Here is a 19,118-nt window from a genome sequence, read left to right as displayed (position 1 = left end):
GATAAGGGCCATCAATGCCATAGCAAGACCAGACAATCGGACACCCTCCTATCACTAAGGGATGGTCTTGGGTTGGTTTCCAAGGCTGGGACTGAGCACAAAGGCCAGCATATTAGCACAAGTTGACTGAATTGTGCAAGAAGATGAGTTTTGGAAATTTGCATGTATTCCTAATGTATTGTGTATAGTGCTTAATGCTATGCACAAGAAAATAAGGTGTAATTAAATAACTGAATGCAATTGTCCCATGCTTGGAATTAGCTTCAAGGTAAGTGTGAGGGTTGTAGGAGGGGACAGGTATGGGTATAAATTAAACAGGGTTGCCCATGGGTTGGTAAGTAGTGGACATAATGGGTGCATGGGGCAATCCAATTGACTATTCTCCCTACTTTTTTTTTTAAAGGTTTTTATTTATTTATTTGAGAAAGAGAGAGAGAGCACAAGCAGGGGGTAGGGGCAGAGGGAGAGGGAAAAGCAGACTCCCCGTTGAGCAAGGAGCCCAACACCAGGCTCCATCCCAAGACCCTGGGATCATGACCTGAGTTGAAGGCAGATGCTGAACCAACTGAGCCACCCTGGCACCCCTCTCCGTACTTTTGAATATGTTTCCAATTTTTCAGAAAACTTTAATCATAATGAAACTCTTGGAAGGCACACATTTAAAAATTTACTCTTCCCCCATCCCCTTGACCTGAAATCTGTTTATATAAATATATCCCTGTCCACCACAATGACAAGACTTTTAAAGATAATTGACTTACGAGCATCCTGGCAGCCAAGGGAAAAAGTGAGACTTCACCTGTTATACGAACAACGATTTCTCAACATTTCCTTCCCACAAAGGAAAGCTGTTCCAGTCATATCTGAGTCATTAATGCCAAACATGTCTTCATTAATTCCCTTACAGTGAAGAGAGTGACACAATTTGTAAATACACTCTGCTATAAATATTTTCATCTTAACCCCCTGTGCATAATAACACAGTGCTGTTTAGAGGGAGCAATTCTGTGCAGAAGTACAACAGAAGGGGTCCAGAATTCACCTTTTGGATGGTCCAGGCTGAGTTGAAAATTGTGGTTGACAGGGATATACTAACAAATTTCAGGTCAAGGAGATGGAGGAAGAGTAAATTTTTATATAGTCTGCCTTCCAAAGTTTTCATCATCATTGGATTAAATTTTTCTGGAGAATTGCAAACATAGTCAAATAAAATAAAACCCTTGCTATCTGGGAGCAGTGGTCTTTCCAGCCCTCATCCCCAAATATTGTATTTCTCACATGGTAGCTTGACCCAAATGAATGGCATTTTAAGGTCATATCAATTGGCAAAGCCGTGGAAAACCCACATTTTCTGTGGCTGAGAAAGGACATATGCATAAACCCTAATAATCTGCCTGGAGAACAGTATGATTATGACCCTATCAAGGGGGCTCATGGCAGAATGGGTGGGGAGTCTTTCTCAATATAGCTAATATGGTCCCTATAAATGAGCATCCTTCCTGTCCCTTTCTCTCTCTCTCTCTCTCATATGCACGTACACGCACACACAGTCTCCTGCAACTTCCATATCCCTCACATCATTTTAGCCAAGGAAATGTTTCAAGGTCAGACTGATCCCAGCCACAGAAATATCCCCACTGCTCATCCGTAGAGTTTCTGGATTTGAACAATGCAGTGTCTTTGTGAAGTCTCAGGAGACATTGCATGCAAAAGATCATTTTAGGTCATCGGGACCACTGTATGAGATTATTGCATGCAAACCCACTGGTCTCGGTGACCACCTGCCAAAAGTAATTATATGCAGTTTAGACAATGTTATCGTGAGTGACTTTTGGTTATGGCTTCCTTGTAGGAACAAGTGTCTACTGGCATCCTTTGATTATAATAAACTAATATAATATATTATCAGGATTATAATAAATTAATTTAGTATCAGACTTAGAATAAATTAATATACTACTATAATGAATTAATAGCTATCAGGTTTAATTATACTTTATATAATAAATTAATATATTATCAGGATTATAATAAAAATACTATCAGGATTATAATAAATTAAACACTACTATAATTAATATACTATCGGGAGTAATATATATAATAACAACATACTATCAGGATTATAATAAAGTAATAAACTATAATAAATTAACACACTATCAGGATTAATATACTATATACAATATATTAATATACCATCAGGGTTATAATAAATTAGTATACTATCAGTATTATAATGAATATACTATAATAAATTAATATACTATTAAGATTACTATACTATGTATAGTAAATTAATACACGATCAGGATTAGAGTAAGCTAATATAGTACTATAATAACTTCATATACTACCAGGATTAATATACTATATATAATAAATTATATGCTAATTATATTAATTGTAATAAATTAATAAGCTGACATACTATTAATACAATGAATCAATATGCTAACAACAAATAATTCCCATTTGCTGTTCTAAGACCCTTGGTGTCGGGGAGGTAGACTATTTTTTACATACTTCCACCTGCCATGGGCACAGGGCTCTGATGGCTGGGCTACCTCCCACGGTGAAATCAAGTCCTTTAGGTCCTGACTGCTGGAAAGAGTGGGAATATTACTAACAGATGTTTAAAAAACACATGCATAACAGGTAAAATAGGTTGATATCCATCAGATAGTAAGTGATTACTACATCAGCAGTAAAATAAAGAACCAAATTTGGCCTTGAGAGTAAGCGCTGGTGTCCCTCTCCGAGGTAAGTGTAAGGACACGTACATGGGCTCATATGGGCTTAAGGAGAAGCCGACTATATGGAGATCCCCCCTCCCATGGAACTCTGTGCTTGGGAAGGTCACGAATGTGATTTTACCTTCCAACATCTATCAGAACTATTTCACACACTCAAAAAACTTGGTTAAAAGGTCTTTTCAAGGGACTCTACACAGCAGTAGTTATGTTTTAATAAAACTAAGTATCTGGTGGATATATATAATGCCAACTGAATTACCTTAAATTATTCTGCAGAACAACAAAATTGAACATAACTGATGTCTCCAATTGATGTGGTGTAATGGTGCCTCTGAAGTAGATAAAACGTTCCAGGGGTTTGTGAATCACACACACATCTTTAATGAAAGAGGTAGGAGAGGCCAGGTGTCAGCTCCATCTCTTAGGACAATGACACCTTCCTAAGGTAACTCATGACCCTATCATGTGGTTTTTCATCTGAAGAATAAGAATAATAGCAGAGTCACTGAGGATATTAGCTATGAATGGATGAATGGATACATGATAGATAGATGATTGATAGATGATGATTGATAGATAGATAGATAGATAGATAGATAGATAGATAGATAGATAGACAGATGATAGATAGACGGTGGATGGATAGGTAGATAAATGATGGGTGGATGGATGGATGGATGGATGGATCAATGGATGGATGAGTATACAGATCAGATAAATAATAGGTGGATGGATGGATGGATAGATAGATAGATAGATAGATAGATAGATAGATAGATAGATAGATGATAGACATGGTTTAATGGAAAATTTATAAATTTGATAGATGGTAGATAGATGAGAATTGATACATATGATAAGTAAGAGATAGATGATCAATAGACTTTAAAAAGTTAATATATGTAAAGTGCATTACATATTATATGAATTTATACTTATGCCCATGCCGTTGAGCTTCTTATGAAGGTAACCCCCGCAATTAGATGGTAGTGACTTCCACTCCGTTACCGTTGCAATTTGGATAGGACAGTGCTACCTAACCTTAAAAACCAAACTCTTTTAAAATTCTCAGGTTACTAGAATATTCAGTTAACAAGAACTGGCAACCATCCAGTAAGGACACCTCCGAAAGGAACGCGCAGCCACGCTGAGGAAGGGGCCTTCCCTACTTCATCCCCTCTGGTCTCTCATGTACTAGAGCAGATGCTCACGTGCTCCTGGTGTGCTCCTGGGATGCTCTTGGGAAACATATTTAGGCTGTTAATAGAGGGACTCTACCTTTGTATCCTAAGAGAATCTGGAGATCCAACGCATTTGGAAAATTATTTTCAAGGCTGACCTCACTCTTTTGCCATCGTTGGCAGAGGCTGTGGTCAGATGCCAGTTTTGCTCACATAGATATGCCAAATGGATGAAGAGCTCCGTACTTTGGGAGGCACTGACCTAAATACAAAGATTGAGGACTTATTTCCAGCTTCTGCTGGTGACTCACCTCAACCTGTCAGTCTTCAGAGTCTGCCAGTTCTGAGCCTTGCTGGGGAGGAATCTGGATGAGATTTGCCCGGGGCCCTCAGGATGCAGGACTGGAAGCATCAGGCAACCTTACCCCCTCTATCCGCAGCATGCATCAGAAAAGGATTTCCCTCCTTGGATTCTGCTGTGGACCTTCATCCCCTCCAAGTCCCGAATGGGTAGATTTTTAGGCAAGGCTGAGCTCAGATGTGGACAGCCTGCAAAGACCCTTTCTCCAAAGAGGGTCACATTCCCAGGTTCTAGAGATGGAGACCTGGGGAACGTATTTTCAGGCTCTTAGAGGAACAAGTTGCCACAGTTTGGAAGGGCAAATTGAGTTGTTGTTGTGTTTTTTAATTGTGACCAATCCCAGCATCATCTGGGACAATGCAGGAGCAGGGAGGCATGGCCACCGTAGTTCAGTGCAGTCTCTCTGCTTGAAGAAAGCCAAGCAGTGTTTGAACAGAAATGGAGCTTGGGACCCTTCCCCGTAGAGTTTATAGGTAGCTCAGGGAGGTCCCAAGAGGTTAGATGGACCAACTGGGACGAGACCCCAGCCAGCCATTCCCCCACTCATGCTGTCTCTCCAAGAGAAAATTAAGTGATCTCTTACACCTGTTCCCATTCTGCTCTTCGTTCTCCTGGAAGACACGATGAGCCTTTACAAGGTAAGAATCGGTTACTTTCTGGCCAGCGCGTGTCCCTGAACACTTGAACAAAAACAACCCTACGTGTCAGGAGCAGACCCCACTCAAGAGGCAAGGCAGCCTTTAACACGCTTATGGGTCCAACGTGTTAATGTGTGAGAAAAGGTGAGCAAATGTCAAGTGTCCGGGGAAGAAGAAAATGTTTCATGGCCATTGAAACATAGGGAAGGAGATGCCTTCACCATCACTGACTTCTCTCCAACAAGGGAATAAACGGTCTTACTAAGGGACGGGACATGAATAAACACCACAGGATTCCAACAAAACTCCAGGGGATAAACTTATTTTTTTCCTTTTAACATCTGGAACTTCTAGATTCTGTCAATGGTGCATATTTTAAAAATAATTGACATATATTCAACCTCTCCATATGACATCAAGATGGTGTTAGCACTACATCTCTCCGGCTTTCATAGCCTGACACAGCAGGTCGTATTACAGACGATGGGATATTTGATAGAAAGAGTACAGAGTCTCTTCTTATTAACGTTTGTAGAATTTTTTTAATATCTGCAGACGATCTTCCCAATGACAATGGTCATTTTTTTTTCAATCATAAACATGTTAGGGTACACCCTTGAGTTTCTCATAAACTCCTTCGGTCATGAGAAGGAAAGTTTCCATCATTAATGGAAAGCACATGCTGAGGTTCTGATGACATCAGTCTGATTCCTGGAGAATGAGGGGACTTGGGGATTTCTGGGCTGTTAAGAAAAAAAAAACAAAGAGAAGGAAAGGAAAGGGGCTGTGGGGCTTACTCAGCACTCTCAGGGACACCAAGGAAAGCACTTGGAGGAGGATCAAAGTGCAGCAGTGAGACCATCCCGTCGTCGTATCGGGGGCGTGAGGCGCTGACTCGTAAGCATGGAGGTGGCTTCTGGGGGTGGTGTCATCGATGGAGAAGGCAGGTGGCATCGGCTGTTGGGAGGTGCAAGGCTGGCATCGCGGACCCGGGAGGAAGCACGAGTCCCCGGTGGGAGTCCCGTCCCCCTCTGAAGCCTACTGTCCTCAGCCCTCCAGTATCCCTGGCCACCACTGGTGAGTCATGTCTTGACCACAGACATCTGACCCTCCCGACTCTCTTGCCGCCCACGCTGGCCTCCCGGAGAGGCACCTCCCGGACATTCGCTCTGGCTCCTTCTAGGCCTTTCCCTCCCCCGACTCTGCATAAATACTAGATGGCAGATGGTGCTCGGCACTGTTTGCCGGAAAGCAGCAGATGCTCTCCGACGGCCCCGTCTTCACCGTCACGGTTTCTCTTGACCTCGTCCTTCTGTGAGGCTGCTGTCCATTCTGTCTCGTTCCCTTCAGCAGCGAGTGTCTTCACACACCGACCTCCCTCCTTTCCTGCCATCCCTCGGCACCCGTCCACAGGTCAGCCGGGCTCCAGGTTCTTCTGATGCTGCCCCAGGAAACATGGCACCACCTCCTTCCCAACCGAAAAAACCACAGTCAAGAGCGAATCTTCTGGGAGCTGCTCAGCCCCTTGTCCTGTGCTCATGTCAGACTCTTCCCAAAGTCCCACCGATTCCAACATCCCTTTCCAATCTGCTCCTTCTGCTGCACCCACTGCCATTTCCCTTGTCCTCATTGTCCCCCTGAGGACAGTGGCAGACAGGGACACTCCCACGCCCCACTCCACTCCATTCTTCCCTTTGTTCTTTTGGTCATAGAGCCCCTGAGGGTCTGTTGGGCTCACAGTTGCCCTGGAGGGTGTTTTTCCCCACCTCCCTTGCAGCTATGGTGGTATGAGGCCACGTGACAGCCATGAGCTATGGAAGGAATGTGCTGGGCGCCCCAATGCCTCCTTCCACTCTCTTGAAGGCCAGGTACCGCTGGTGCTGTGTGGTGACCCAGTAGACAAGGATTCCACCTGCTCTGTTCTTCTGTCTCCTGGGGATTACTGTTCGTAAGTGCCTACTGTCCGGTCTTAAAGACTGTTCTTTCATACACTTTGACTCTTTGTTTCTTGAGTGGTTGAAGTTGGAGGGTAAGTCCACTACTTCCATCTTAACCAGAAGTGGAAGTATGGCACCTGATGCATCCTATTGACTTTCTCAACCTTACGACTGAAGGCCCACATCTTGGAATGTGTCTAAACACTGAACCTCTGAGTCCGTGGGAGGACTCAGAGCAGGAGGGTTGCAAATCTGGGAGGCATTAATGAATTACACTTCTTTGATGTTCCTCGTTCTATTCTACCAATAACCCAATCCAAGTGGTTTGGTCCCTGTGTTAAAAGCTTATGTAATTAATCTTCACCCTATTCACCATGTCTGAGGGCCGAATGCGTTCTCCATCCAATGGGCAGCCTTAGGACGTTTATAGATTTTCTTGTGAACCAAAGAAATGAGACTTTCCAAAGGGTCACCGTAAATGCCATGGAACGCAGACTATACACCGTTGTACGATGGTAGTGATGGTGGCCCAGATGTGGGACGGGGAGCATTAAGTGTGCAGAGGTCCTCCACTCACCCATACGTGAACTGCTTCTGGATATTTAAGAGGGACAAGAAGAAGTCGCTGGGCCTTCTGGGCATGAAAAGGAAAAACACAACAGGTATTTGGAGAGGCGGTAAGGCATGAAAAGAACACGGGCCATACACTGGCAGCTCCAATGTGACAGTGCTTTCTGAGGCCAAGGCTTCCATGCCAGCAAATACAAATAAAGATCTGCCGTTGACCCTTGAACTACACGGCCGTGGACTGCATGGGTCCGCCAACATGTGGATCGTTCTCAATGAATACAGCACAGCCCCGTTCGTGGATTTTCTCCTCCTTATGATTTTCTGATTCACATTTTCTTTTGTCCAGCTTACTTTGCTGTAAGAATACAGTATGTAATACATATAACGTATAAAATATAGGTTAACGGACTATTTGTGTTACTGTGAGGTCTTCCAGTCAATGGTAGGGTATGAGTGGTTAAGTTTTTGGGGAGTCTGAAAAGCAACACGTGGAGTTTCAACTGTTTGGGGGGTCTGTGCCCCTAACCCACCCATTGTTCATGGGTCAACTGTATTTTAGCTCACAGTTGAATCTACTTTTCTAACAAGCTATTCGCTGAGCTTTAAGGGACATCTGGGCTTGTTGCCACCCCCACCCCCGCATCCCAAATTTAAGAGTTTATAGAATCATAAAGCTCAGCCCTAACTACAGATATCCCAGCTCTTTACTGCAAGGTTCACACCCAGGACTGTAAATCGAAGTCCCAGGGAGAATATTATCAAAATTCAGGCACCCAGCCCCACCCCTGGCATTCTGGTTTAGCAGGTCTGGCAAAAAGGGGAGAATCTTAACCATCTGATTTTGGGGAAAAAAAAAAAAAAAGAATCTCCAGATATTTCCGACGCATCCCCCCTTCCAAAGACATCACTATAGAGCAAAGCAGTGCCTCCAAAATAGTTAAACTTCCCAGTTGATCAAGTCTCATAACGATGTGGATAAGAACATGACACATTTGCAGGCAACAGCCCAACAACAAAGATAATTTCCTTCTGTATGTTCATTAGCAAACTGGGACAATTCCTCTTGCCTCTTGCCAATTTCTGCAGAAGCTGGAGCCACGTGTCTTCAGCTGCCTCACCACCCGCCCCTCCGCCCCCGATACAGGCGGCTGGGTCTCTACTGGGTGGAAATTACACTGGCTCGTTTGTGGTTTGCAAGACAGGATATGAGAGCATTTGGGCAAGTGAAGGGACAGAACTCCAGGGAGTGCTAAGTGCATGGGCCTTGGTAGCAAAGGGGGAAAACAAATGGGAAACAGAAATGCAGAGATTTGCTCTCCTCTGAGGCCAGAGGAAGGCGGGAAGGAGCCACTGGTGAGTGCTGGATGAATAATCGCAGATAGTGGGTGGATGGCTGGGCTGAGGGAAGGCTGATGAGACTCCGTCCCCACGCCGGCGTAGAGCAGACACATGTCTGGGAGAGAGGCTGGCAGTCATGGTGGCATGGCATCAGAACCAAGTCAAGCACACTCATGGAAAGATGCGCCCCATCCCTCATCATCGGGGAAATGCCAGTCAAAACCACCATGAGATCCCACCTCACACCTGTCAGAATGGCTCGAATCAACAAGACAAGAAACAGCAGGTGTTGGCGAGGATGCGGAGAGAGGGGAACCCGCCTACACTGTTGCTGGGAGTGCAAGCTCAAAAAAGCTGAAAATAGAGCTACCCCACCACCTAGCAATTGCACTACTCAGTATTTACCCAACGAAAATGAAAATAATAATTGGAAAAGACAAACGGATCATTATGTTTATTGCAGCATTATTGACAACAGCCAAGACATGGAGGCAGCCCAAGTGTCCATGGACAGAGGAATGGACGGAGAAGCGGTACATATGTACCCCCCCCCCCACGCAGAGACACGCGGTGGAGTATTATGGAATATTACTCAGCAATAAAAACAGCTGAGACTGTGCCATTCAAGACCGCGTGGATGGACCGTATCACACTCAGTGAAGCAAGTCAGGTGGAGAAAGACAAATCCCATATGATTTCATTTATATGTGGAATCTAAAACACAAAACGAATGAACAAACAAAAAAAGCAGAAACAGACCCGTAAGTACAGACAGCAAAGTGATGGTTGCCAGAGGGGTTGGGTTATGGAGGGAGGGCAAAATGGGTGGAGGGGAGGCGGGGGAGAGCTGCCAGGTCCGGAATGAATCAGTCCCAGGAATAAATGGTACCGCCCAGGGAATACAGTCCACGGTGTCGTAACAGTGTTGTGGGTGATGGGCGCTGGCTGCTGGTGTGGTGAGCACAGCACAGCGTATGGCGTCATTGCATGGCTCTGTCGTGCACCTGAGACGAATGGAACTGTGTGTGACAGCCACCATGAAAAACCAAAACCGAAGAACGCAAGTCGAGCACGGGCAAAGCTGTCCCATGTCAACTTGGCATCAGCTCGCTTCCTGTCCCAAAGTAGGTTGATGTTCAGAGGCAAGAAAGCCACTCCGTGGGGCTGAAATTCTTCCCAGACTTACTGAGGTTGCCAAGAACGCCGGTGTAACCACAGGCGACGTGAGGGCACAATGTTTTCTCACGTGATGCTTAGAAGCCGGCAAGCGCTGTGTTCCGTCCTAGGGAATGCGTTGGGATATCATCACAATGTCAGATGGCCCGCCTTGGACATACGCGATTCTGGAAATTCCCAAGCAGAGCTGGTCAAGCCTTGCATTGGTCCTTTGAGTCTCTGACTTGGGAAGTTCCGTCAAGCGCGCTGGTACCCTCCAAGTGCGGGGCTGGTTTCCACTGAATGCACGACCTCAGACCAGGTCACACACTGTCAGATGCGCCGTTTATGTTTAAATCTTTCCTCTTCACAGACTGGGCAGTATGCAATATTCCACTCAGTACACTGAGGGCAACAACAATGAAAAATGCAAACGCATTTAGGAAGATGAGAAACACATTTACACCTAGGAGAGATAAAGAGCAGCCCCAGCATTTTATGAGAAATGCAACAATTAGGCAACTGGGTACAGTGGCAATTAAGGGGGAAATCTGGAATTTTCACAGATATTTTAAGTCTAGGGCGTGCTTTGCTTTCATGATGTTCGGTAGTTTTGAAAGGAAGAAGAGGGTTTGGGGAGGGGGGTTGAGGGAAGGGGTAACTCGGTGATGGGCATTAGGAGGGCACGTGATGTAATGAGCACTGGGTGTTATATGCAACTGATGAATCACTGAACTCTACCTCTGGGGGGAGGGAGGGAGGGAGGGAGGGAAGAAAGAAAGAAAGAAAGAAAAAGAAAGAAAGAAAGAAAGAGAAAGAGAGAGAGGAAGAAAGAAAGAAAGAAAGAAAGAAAGAAAGAAAGAAAGAAAGAAAGAAAGAAAGAAGAGAGTTTTGCTTCAGAGGCCCAGATAATTACAGCTGATCTGAATTGTGCATACTTGATTCAGGTTATGGAAAATGAAAACATTTACTTTCTCCATCAGTGTTATTAGGCACGCTGGTCCACACAGTTCAATGCATAGAGGAAGAAGGTATGTGCGGGGTTATGCACCTGAGAATTAAAATCTTTCGACTTAGCAAGTTTGACCCGGAAGAACTCCACGTTCGGGTGGCGACTATGTCCTCTGTGTTCCCTCAGTGATGCTCTCTCAGTGACTAGCTTCCCCCAGTGACGTCTGGCATAGTGTGATTTACTCAATATCCGTTTGGGATCTAAGAAAATGTCAGTTCTGGAAGCTGGGCAGAAACAAAGTCTTCGTGTCCTGCACGTGTACGATAAGGATGAATATTTCAAGCACGTACGTGCTTCCTGCTGCAAACCAGAGGTGGTCAGGACACGTCTAGACTGGGGTGATTGTCAGTGAAGGCGTGATGATGCCCCAGGTTAGAATTTCCCAAGCTGGTTAATGTCGCTCCGTTTCCTGGGCTATCCTACCGGAACTCTGTCATTACATCACTAAATAGCACAGACATGCAGTCATACGTACAGATATATATACATGTGCGGACATATATATATAATGTATATATATGTTATATATTATGTGTATATAATGTATATACATGATGTATATATATATGATGTATATGTAGCTTATATGTCATGTATATATGTACATATGATATATAATGTATATATTATGTATGTATGTATAAAATGTATATATGCATATATATTGTATATATTTGTATATGTATATATTTATATATTATGTATATAGTTTATATGTCATGTATATGTGTATATATGATGTATATATTTTTTTGTATATGTATATATTTTGTATGTATATGTATATATAATGTATATAATGTGTTATATATGTATATATTATGTATATATATATATTCCCTGGTTATATGCAAGACTCAAATGCAGGTGTGTGGGTAGAGTACACCATAAGTAAAAACTTGTTACAAAATGTGAGAACAGCAAACAAATGCCAGGTCTTAAAATCTCTCGCGCCCCTCAGCTGCCCTCCCTACTGGGAATGACGCAAAGACTTTCCTTCCCTAAAAGGTGTTCCAGATGGGCAGGGAGGGTCCTCACTCATTCCACCCCTGTTCCTGCCCTCAGAGATTAAGTCAATGTCACACCCATTTCAGGATATCAGAACTTCGGTTCATCTGGGGTCTTCGTGGGGTCACGAAATCACAGGGCAAAGAAGTCGGAACTCGTGAGCAGGGTGGATTTGTCCCTTGGTGGCATGAGGTCCTGCAGAAGGAGACGTCTTGACAGGACTGTACCAAGGGACGCGTGCGGTGATTTCCGAGAGCACGAACACAGGGCTGCCCTGCAGGAAATGCTTCACCTTCGAGACCTATTGGGGTGAGATTTCTCGGCAGGGGAGCAGAAGGGAAGACGGTTTTGGGGATGAAAGGGAGGCACACGCGTCATTCACAGGTGTTAAATTATGGTGAGATGTCTCCCATGGAATGAACATGGAAGGCCACAATCCCAGGAAAAGCGTGCAGTAGACGGGACTCATCTTGCCTGTGTTAAAACCCGTGGGGCATCTGAGATCCCAGGCTGTGACCAAGGCGCTGGTGTGACTCAGCTGAAGTCTAATACCCCTGAAAATTCATACACCCATGCTCCCCAGGAGAGTGCATTTGGAGATGAGATAAACCATCAAGGTCCAAGCATTCGATAGGTGAGGGACCAGGATAGGACCATTTGGGTGCAAAACAAGGAAAGGGTTGCAAATTGCAAAAGGACAAATAAGGCCGTTGCCCCTGGCAGCCAACTCCCTGTAGACAATAAAAAACACTGTCCCTCTGGTCCTATTGGGGTAACTGAAACCCCCAACTTGAAGGCATTCTATTGCTAAGATTTTCAGCAAATCCAGGAATTTCTGCCCAGGGTGTGTGATTTAGAACAGTGGTCATGAGCTTGGCGAGGAAGGATGACGGGGTAGAGGTGTCTGTCAGCAGACGCACGTCCAGGAGAGAAAAGCTACTCCAGAAGGAGAAACAGAATGAACACAAATCCCTCCATGTCACGGTGGTGCCCAGGGCACGCTGACATTTTCAGACTCTGCCATAAATGTAAGTGACGGCTCCAGGGAGCCCGACTCAGTTTTCTTTGCCAGCCACGGGAAGGGTTGCTTTTTCCTTTGTCACGGGAGGCATGTGTGTGCATGTGTAAACCGAATCCAATCTTTCATTCTGGTGTCTGCTGGTTATTTTCCATAGGATTATGTCTGCTTGCATTTCCCTTTTCTGCTCTGCTCGGTGCCCGAAACACTGAAGCTTCAGACCATTCTCCGGGAAGCCCTTGCAGGCAGACTCCAGCACGGCGGGACTCAGGGACTGACACACATCTGAGGGTGGTACGAGGGGTCCTGGACCTCACCTACCACAGGCTGCAAACCTCCAGCCTCACACTCCCCCCAGGGACCACCAAACACACCTGTCCTCGCCAGGTCCCTCCAAACACACCATGTCTTCCTGCATCTCTCCAACCCCACAACCCACCCAGGTCCCTCCAACCTCTCACAGCAGCCCCAGGTCCCTCCAATATCACACTGTCCTCTCTTAGGCCCCTCCCCTTCAAGCTCACACTGTCCCTACTTCAGGTCCCTCCAACCTCACACTGTCCCCCCCAGGTCCCTCCAACCTCACACTGCCCCCTCAGGCCCTTCCAACTTCACACTTCTCCCCCACCAGGTCCCTTTAACCTGTCACTGTCTCCCACCTGCCACCTTGTTCCCCCCACCTGTCTCCCCAGCTTACATCTCAAAAGCCTCCTGCATCCCTGTCATTCTCCCCGTGTTCTGCCCCACAATGGAAACAGCCTCGGGGAGCGATGTCGGCAGACCTGCTGTGTGCAGACTCTGCTCCCACCTTTCACTCGTCCTTGGATAAGGTCCTGTCACTGGACCATTCGTGGCATGCGCTTCCTGGGCTCTGCTGGGGACCCCTCGCACTCCCCCTTCTTGAGGTGAGCTGTGCCTGTCACTGTTCCATCTGGACATCTTAACCCCTCCCTCATGCCCCATCATACCACACAAAGGTCTCTGGGTCAGAGAGTAGTTTAGGAATTAAAAAAAAAAAAAAAAAAGTCTGAGATCTAAAATTTGCAAAAGTTTCTTGTTCAGAACGTAGGGAGAACACCACCACAGGGAGAGCCTCACTGCCATTCTGCTGGTGGGGAAGGGTTGCCCTGAGTTCCAAGCAAATTCGGAACGAGTGCCCTCTGGAGGCCTGCATCCAGCACGCAGACACCTATGGGGGCGCTCCTTGCCAAAACTCACAGCTCGAGTTCACGGCCAGTCCGTTGCTGTGCTCTTAAGAGGATTCTTCAACGGACTTGTGGAGTTTTCACAGCTCGTTGTGTGACCTCCACCAAAGGTGAAGGTCAGTCATCAAGTAATTAATGTCATAAAGCAGATGTCATGAACCGAACATCTGGGGCCGTGGTGGACCAGGTGCCGTGTGCTCTTCCCGCGCTGGGAACCGGGCTAAAGAAGGACTGCCAGTGAGGAAATCCAAGTTTCCTTTCTTGAACATGTTGGGGAGGCGCTAATTTTCTCACACTCTCTGCGCTCAGAGAGTGGGGAAGAGGAGGAGGGTGTCTGTCATTTTAGTCCCCTCCCGTCCTCACCGCAAACGCGCACACAGATTTGTGACCTCGACACGGCTGACTCGCATTCATCTGCTCCCGGTTTGGCCAGAGGGAACAACAGACGGACAATTACCGAATTCTGTCCTGGATTCAACTATAGGAATGTTTGGTTTCCTCAAAGAATGTACAGTCCCGTGCAAGTAGCTTGACGTCGAGAGCAGACAAACCGGAGGCCCGTGGTAGGAAATTGAAATCCTGATGTTTAGAAAGTTAGCAATGCTCGGTGACAGCCAGAGATTTCTGCAAGACTCACCAGGTAGTTTTCCTTAAGAGAATTAGTAGCAGAGGAGCGTCAGACTCAGACAAAAGTAAAAACAAACCTGAAGGCTTCTGATATTTGGAACAAGGATCAGGGCCAGTGTGGTGGCTTCAAGATGCCCAGGAACCCTCCTGTTACTTTTCTGCTCTCACACCCCAACACATGGCTTCCATCCTCCAGGTTGACTCGTGGCTCAAGGTGGATGCTGGAGCTCCAGCCATCGCTTCCACCTGCATCCCTGGAAGCAACAATGAGGAAGCAGTGAGGAAGTTGCTCTTTGCCAGCAGCTTTCCTAGATGCCCATAACACGGTGAGTAAAATCCCCTGAATGCAGTGACATGGCCACACCTAGCTGAATGACAGTTTCGCATAAGTTTAACAAACAAAGCTGAAGATTGTATCATCCCCCAAAAGCACGTGGGTTAGGTGCAGGTTAACCTGTGGGTCTAAACTTCATCTGCTAGTGAGAATCTGTTTGATGGCATTAGACACAGAGACAACGTCTGTGAAGTCAACACTCAGCCCTGAAGACTCTGACCTCTGGGGTCACCAACTAACATCTAAAAAGACCTTCCCCAACTACTGATAATGAGAAAAATCTCATTTTCATATGCAGACAAGAGAATGGCATCCAAATATAGAAGTCGAGAGGGAAAAGAGAGAACAGGCATTAGACCGCCTCAATATTTCCCAGGCACGTTTGTAAGCCCGTCAGACTCACGACGTCCCACGCACAACCTGACCATCCTCCCGGGACGGGCACTGTGACCATCTCTCATGTCAGCATCAGGGAACGACAGTGCGGGGAGATAAGACAACGTGGCCAAGTTTCCACATGCAGTAAGTGGAGACGCCATTACTTGTAGGGACTGGGTCTCCAATGAAACCCCACAGAGTGTCATGAAAACTTATGTCTCTGTGTTCCTCCTTATTATTGTCATTAGCCAGTGTTTAAATTGTGAGCGGAATTCCAACTGCTCTGTCCTTACGTCTGGTGAGATGGTCAGAAGACACCATGACACGAAGAAGACCTACAGATGGCCAACAGACACATGCAAAGACACTCAATGTTACTCATCATCAGAGAAACGGGGGTGACAATACCCATGTCCAGGACCCAAATAAAATAAGGTTCTGGTAAGGCGTCCACATTTCGGTCAAATGCACACACAACTCAGGCACTGCATGCACATCTCGGGTGAGAGAACAGCCAGGTGCAGCCAAACGCCTCTTCCCTTCCGAGAATGTGTACGTTGGCTCGGCGCACGTGTAGACACGCCGATTCCGTGAAAGGCTTGTAAAACGTCACCTAAAATAAGAAAAATGAGAGCGCGCTTTCAAAGCAGCGAAAGCAGTAGAGATGAAATAAAAACAACAACAACAAATGGGGGGGTTGTCAATCACCTGGAGAATGTGATGAAAACAAAAAGTCCATTTGAGCCAATGGCAGAGAAGGAGAACATACAATATTTTTATTCAATAGCAAGAATTTGGAAGCGGTCTGAGATCCCGGGACCATTGCCTAAAATTTTCCACTTCCCTCAGCCAGACGAGAAACAGCATGGAATAAAAAAAAAAAGCAAGCAAGCAAGCAAAGATTATTGCACCAAGAAAAATACATCCATTGTAGCATCTCATGAACTAGGGAGGAATGGAAAAATGAGAACCAAGCCATTCTCCTAGGCCAGCTCCCCAAATGCAAAGAAATGGGGTCGGGAAGAGGCATTTCCAAGGGGAGTCAGCTCCTGCTCCTCATTTGAGACAGAACGAAGTGACTTACTACCTTGAGTCTCTGACACGTTGTCCCTTTCCAACCCAAAAGCACCAGATTCCAGAAAGACATTTCAAGGACAGCAAATACGCTAAGAAAACAAGGCAATGTGACTTCTGGGGTACTGAGAAGGTGCCTGTATTAGCGTGCTCGGGGAACCATAACAACCCTAGACAGAGCGGCTTCCACTACAGACATTTACCGTCTCCAGCTCCTGGAGGCTGCGAGTCTGAGATCCAGGCGGGGCCGAGGCAGGTTCCTCCTGAGGCCTCTCTCCGTGGCGTGTAGACCCCATCTTCTCCCCGTGTCCTCACGTGGTCGTCCCTCTGTGTGTCTGTGTCCTCATCTCTTCTGATGGGAACACCGGTCCTATGGGACCAGGGTCCATCCTACAGACCTCATTTTACCTTAATCGCCTCTTTAAAGACCTCATGTCCAAATGAGCTTACTTTCTGGCATACTGGGGGGCCAAGACTTCAACCTACAGATTTGGAGGGAGCACAGTTCAACCTATAACAACATCCCTTCCTCACAAAATGGTCTGCATATGTGGCTGGCTTCTGATCAGCATATTTTTTATGCAGAACGGGAATGTAGGCACCATCAGCCGGCATTAGGGGACATGACATAAGAATCATTTAAGGGGGCAAACTCAGGTCATGATGAACTTTGTACCTGATAGCTTAAATGTTGGGATGTTATCCTCTAAATCAGAGGGTGGCAAACTACGACCCGTAGTTCGAATATGGCCCAGCATCTGTTTCTGCAAATAAAGTTTTATTGGCACACAGCCATGCACATTCATGTATTTTCTATGGCTGCTTTTGTGATACCAGTGGCAGAGTTGGGCAGGTGCCATGGAAACCAGACCACCTGCAAAGCCAAAGATCATTACGACCTGACGAATTACAAGAAACGAGGGAGGTGAGGAGGGGCCCACCTGTGCTCTAAATGATGGGGAGTCACTATATAGGATTCGATTCCAGAGAAGGATACAGTCCCATTTCCAGTTTTATAATTACCCAAGCAGCACTAGAGGGATTGACCCAGATGCAATTAATAGATGGGATAAGACCTCAAGGAAGATGAGACAAGGAGATAAAAAGACACAGGTGCATGTGGGACTAGAACTGGGAGAAGCACTTGGTCCAGAGAGCCTTAAATTCGCATCAAGACGTAGACGGTAAGTCCATCTTCTGAGAAAGAAAACGGGGACAGACGCAGTCCTGAAACCCAGTGTTTGTGGTACTTTGCTACGGCAAGCCTAGGAAACTAATATAATCCGTTAACAAAGTTGTGTGTTCATATAGTTGTATCAACAGTGCCTTTCAATCCCACCAAAGCTCATTAGTTGTTTAATTAGTTCGGTTACACCCAGAAAACGTCCAAGCCATTGTCTAATCCCCAAATTTCAGTGGGGAACAAGATTCTGTCATCAATCTTTGCTTAGGTCATGATTCCTTTATCTGAGCCCCCGAAGGAGAATCCATAATGAGAGAAAGGGCAGGTGTTCCCTCTCCTTCTTCACCTTTGGGCAGAAGGCGCCCTGTGGCCGCAGGGACTCTGGGATCCTGTGCCCGATGCTAGGATGGAAACTGGAGAAGCCTCTTTACATAGGTGTGTTTTTCTGCTTTGTTTGTTCTTAAGCAAGAAGATAAGCCTTTACAGGCACGCTCCCATGGAGAGGATTGCTTTCAAGTTCAGAAGTTCATGGCACATTATGGAATAGTTAGGTGTCAGATGAGATACGGGTCTGCAGACCCTGCCCAAGAGTTTTTCCTGGCATGCATATGATTCCCAGGTCTATATTTTTAGCTTTAATGATGGAAATCAGTCTCCTGTTCCATAATGCAAAAAGTGCCACTTGAGAGGTGGAAAAACCAAGCATTTCGTGAGGATGCTCTTTTAAAAATGAGAGCACTTATCAAAAGAGCCTAAAGGTGGTAACAGCCCAAATGATCATCAACAGATGAATGGATGAACCCAGTGTGGTCCACCCAGACAGCGGAAGGTTACTCGGCCGTGAGAAGGAAGGAAACATTGGCACCTGCTAATAGATGGACAAACCTTGAGAAGATCTTGCTCAGTGAAAGACGTCAGACACAGAAGGCCACATGCTTTATGATTCGATTTGTATGAAATGTCCAAAATAGGCAAATCCATAGAGATAGAAAGCAGATCAGTGGTTGGCTGGGGCTGGCAGGTGGGAAATAGGGAGGGGTTCAGGGTCTCCTTTTGGGGGGATGAGAATGTTCTGGGACTAGATAGAATCGGTTGTTGCCTTTGCCCAAAAAACAAATAATTCAATTTAAAAATGGCAGAAGACATGAACATTTCTCCAAAGAAGACCTATAGATGGCAACAGACACATGAAAAGATGGTCATCATCACTCATCATCGTGGAAATGTAAATCAAAACCACAAAGAGAGACCCCCTCGCACCTGTCAGAATGGGTAAAATCAACAACACAAGGAACAGGTGTTGGCGAGGATGTGAGAAAGGGGAACCCTCGTGCACTGGTGGT

At 45.9% G+C, this 19,118-nt stretch overlaps 1 long non-coding RNA gene across 2 annotated transcripts; it reads right to left on the bottom strand.

Annotated features, from left to right (window-relative positions):
- Positions 1-9,220: 9,220 nt before the first annotated feature.
- LOC103666309 lies at positions 9,221-16,786 on the bottom strand. 2 transcript variants are annotated; one of them, XR_569465.2, is made up of 3 exons: positions 15,927-16,786; positions 14,884-15,060; positions 9,221-10,341 (listed from the first exon to the last, which is right to left on the bottom strand). It is a non-coding gene; the product is annotated as an uncharacterized LOC103666309 (long non-coding RNA). The 2 variants fall into 2 exon arrangements; XR_569464.2 differs by lacking the exon at positions 15,927-16,786 and having other exon boundaries at positions 14,884-15,899.
- Positions 16,787-19,118: the final 2,332 nt, after the last annotated feature.

The sequence above is a fragment of the Ursus maritimus genome (assembly GCF_017311325.1).
Source record: "Ursus maritimus isolate PB19 chromosome X unlocalized genomic scaffold, ASM1731132v1 scaffold_X1, whole genome shotgun sequence".
Classification (NCBI taxonomy): Eukaryota; Metazoa; Chordata; class Mammalia; order Carnivora; family Ursidae; genus Ursus; species Ursus maritimus.
This window is presented reverse-complemented; position numbering and strand designations above follow the sequence as displayed.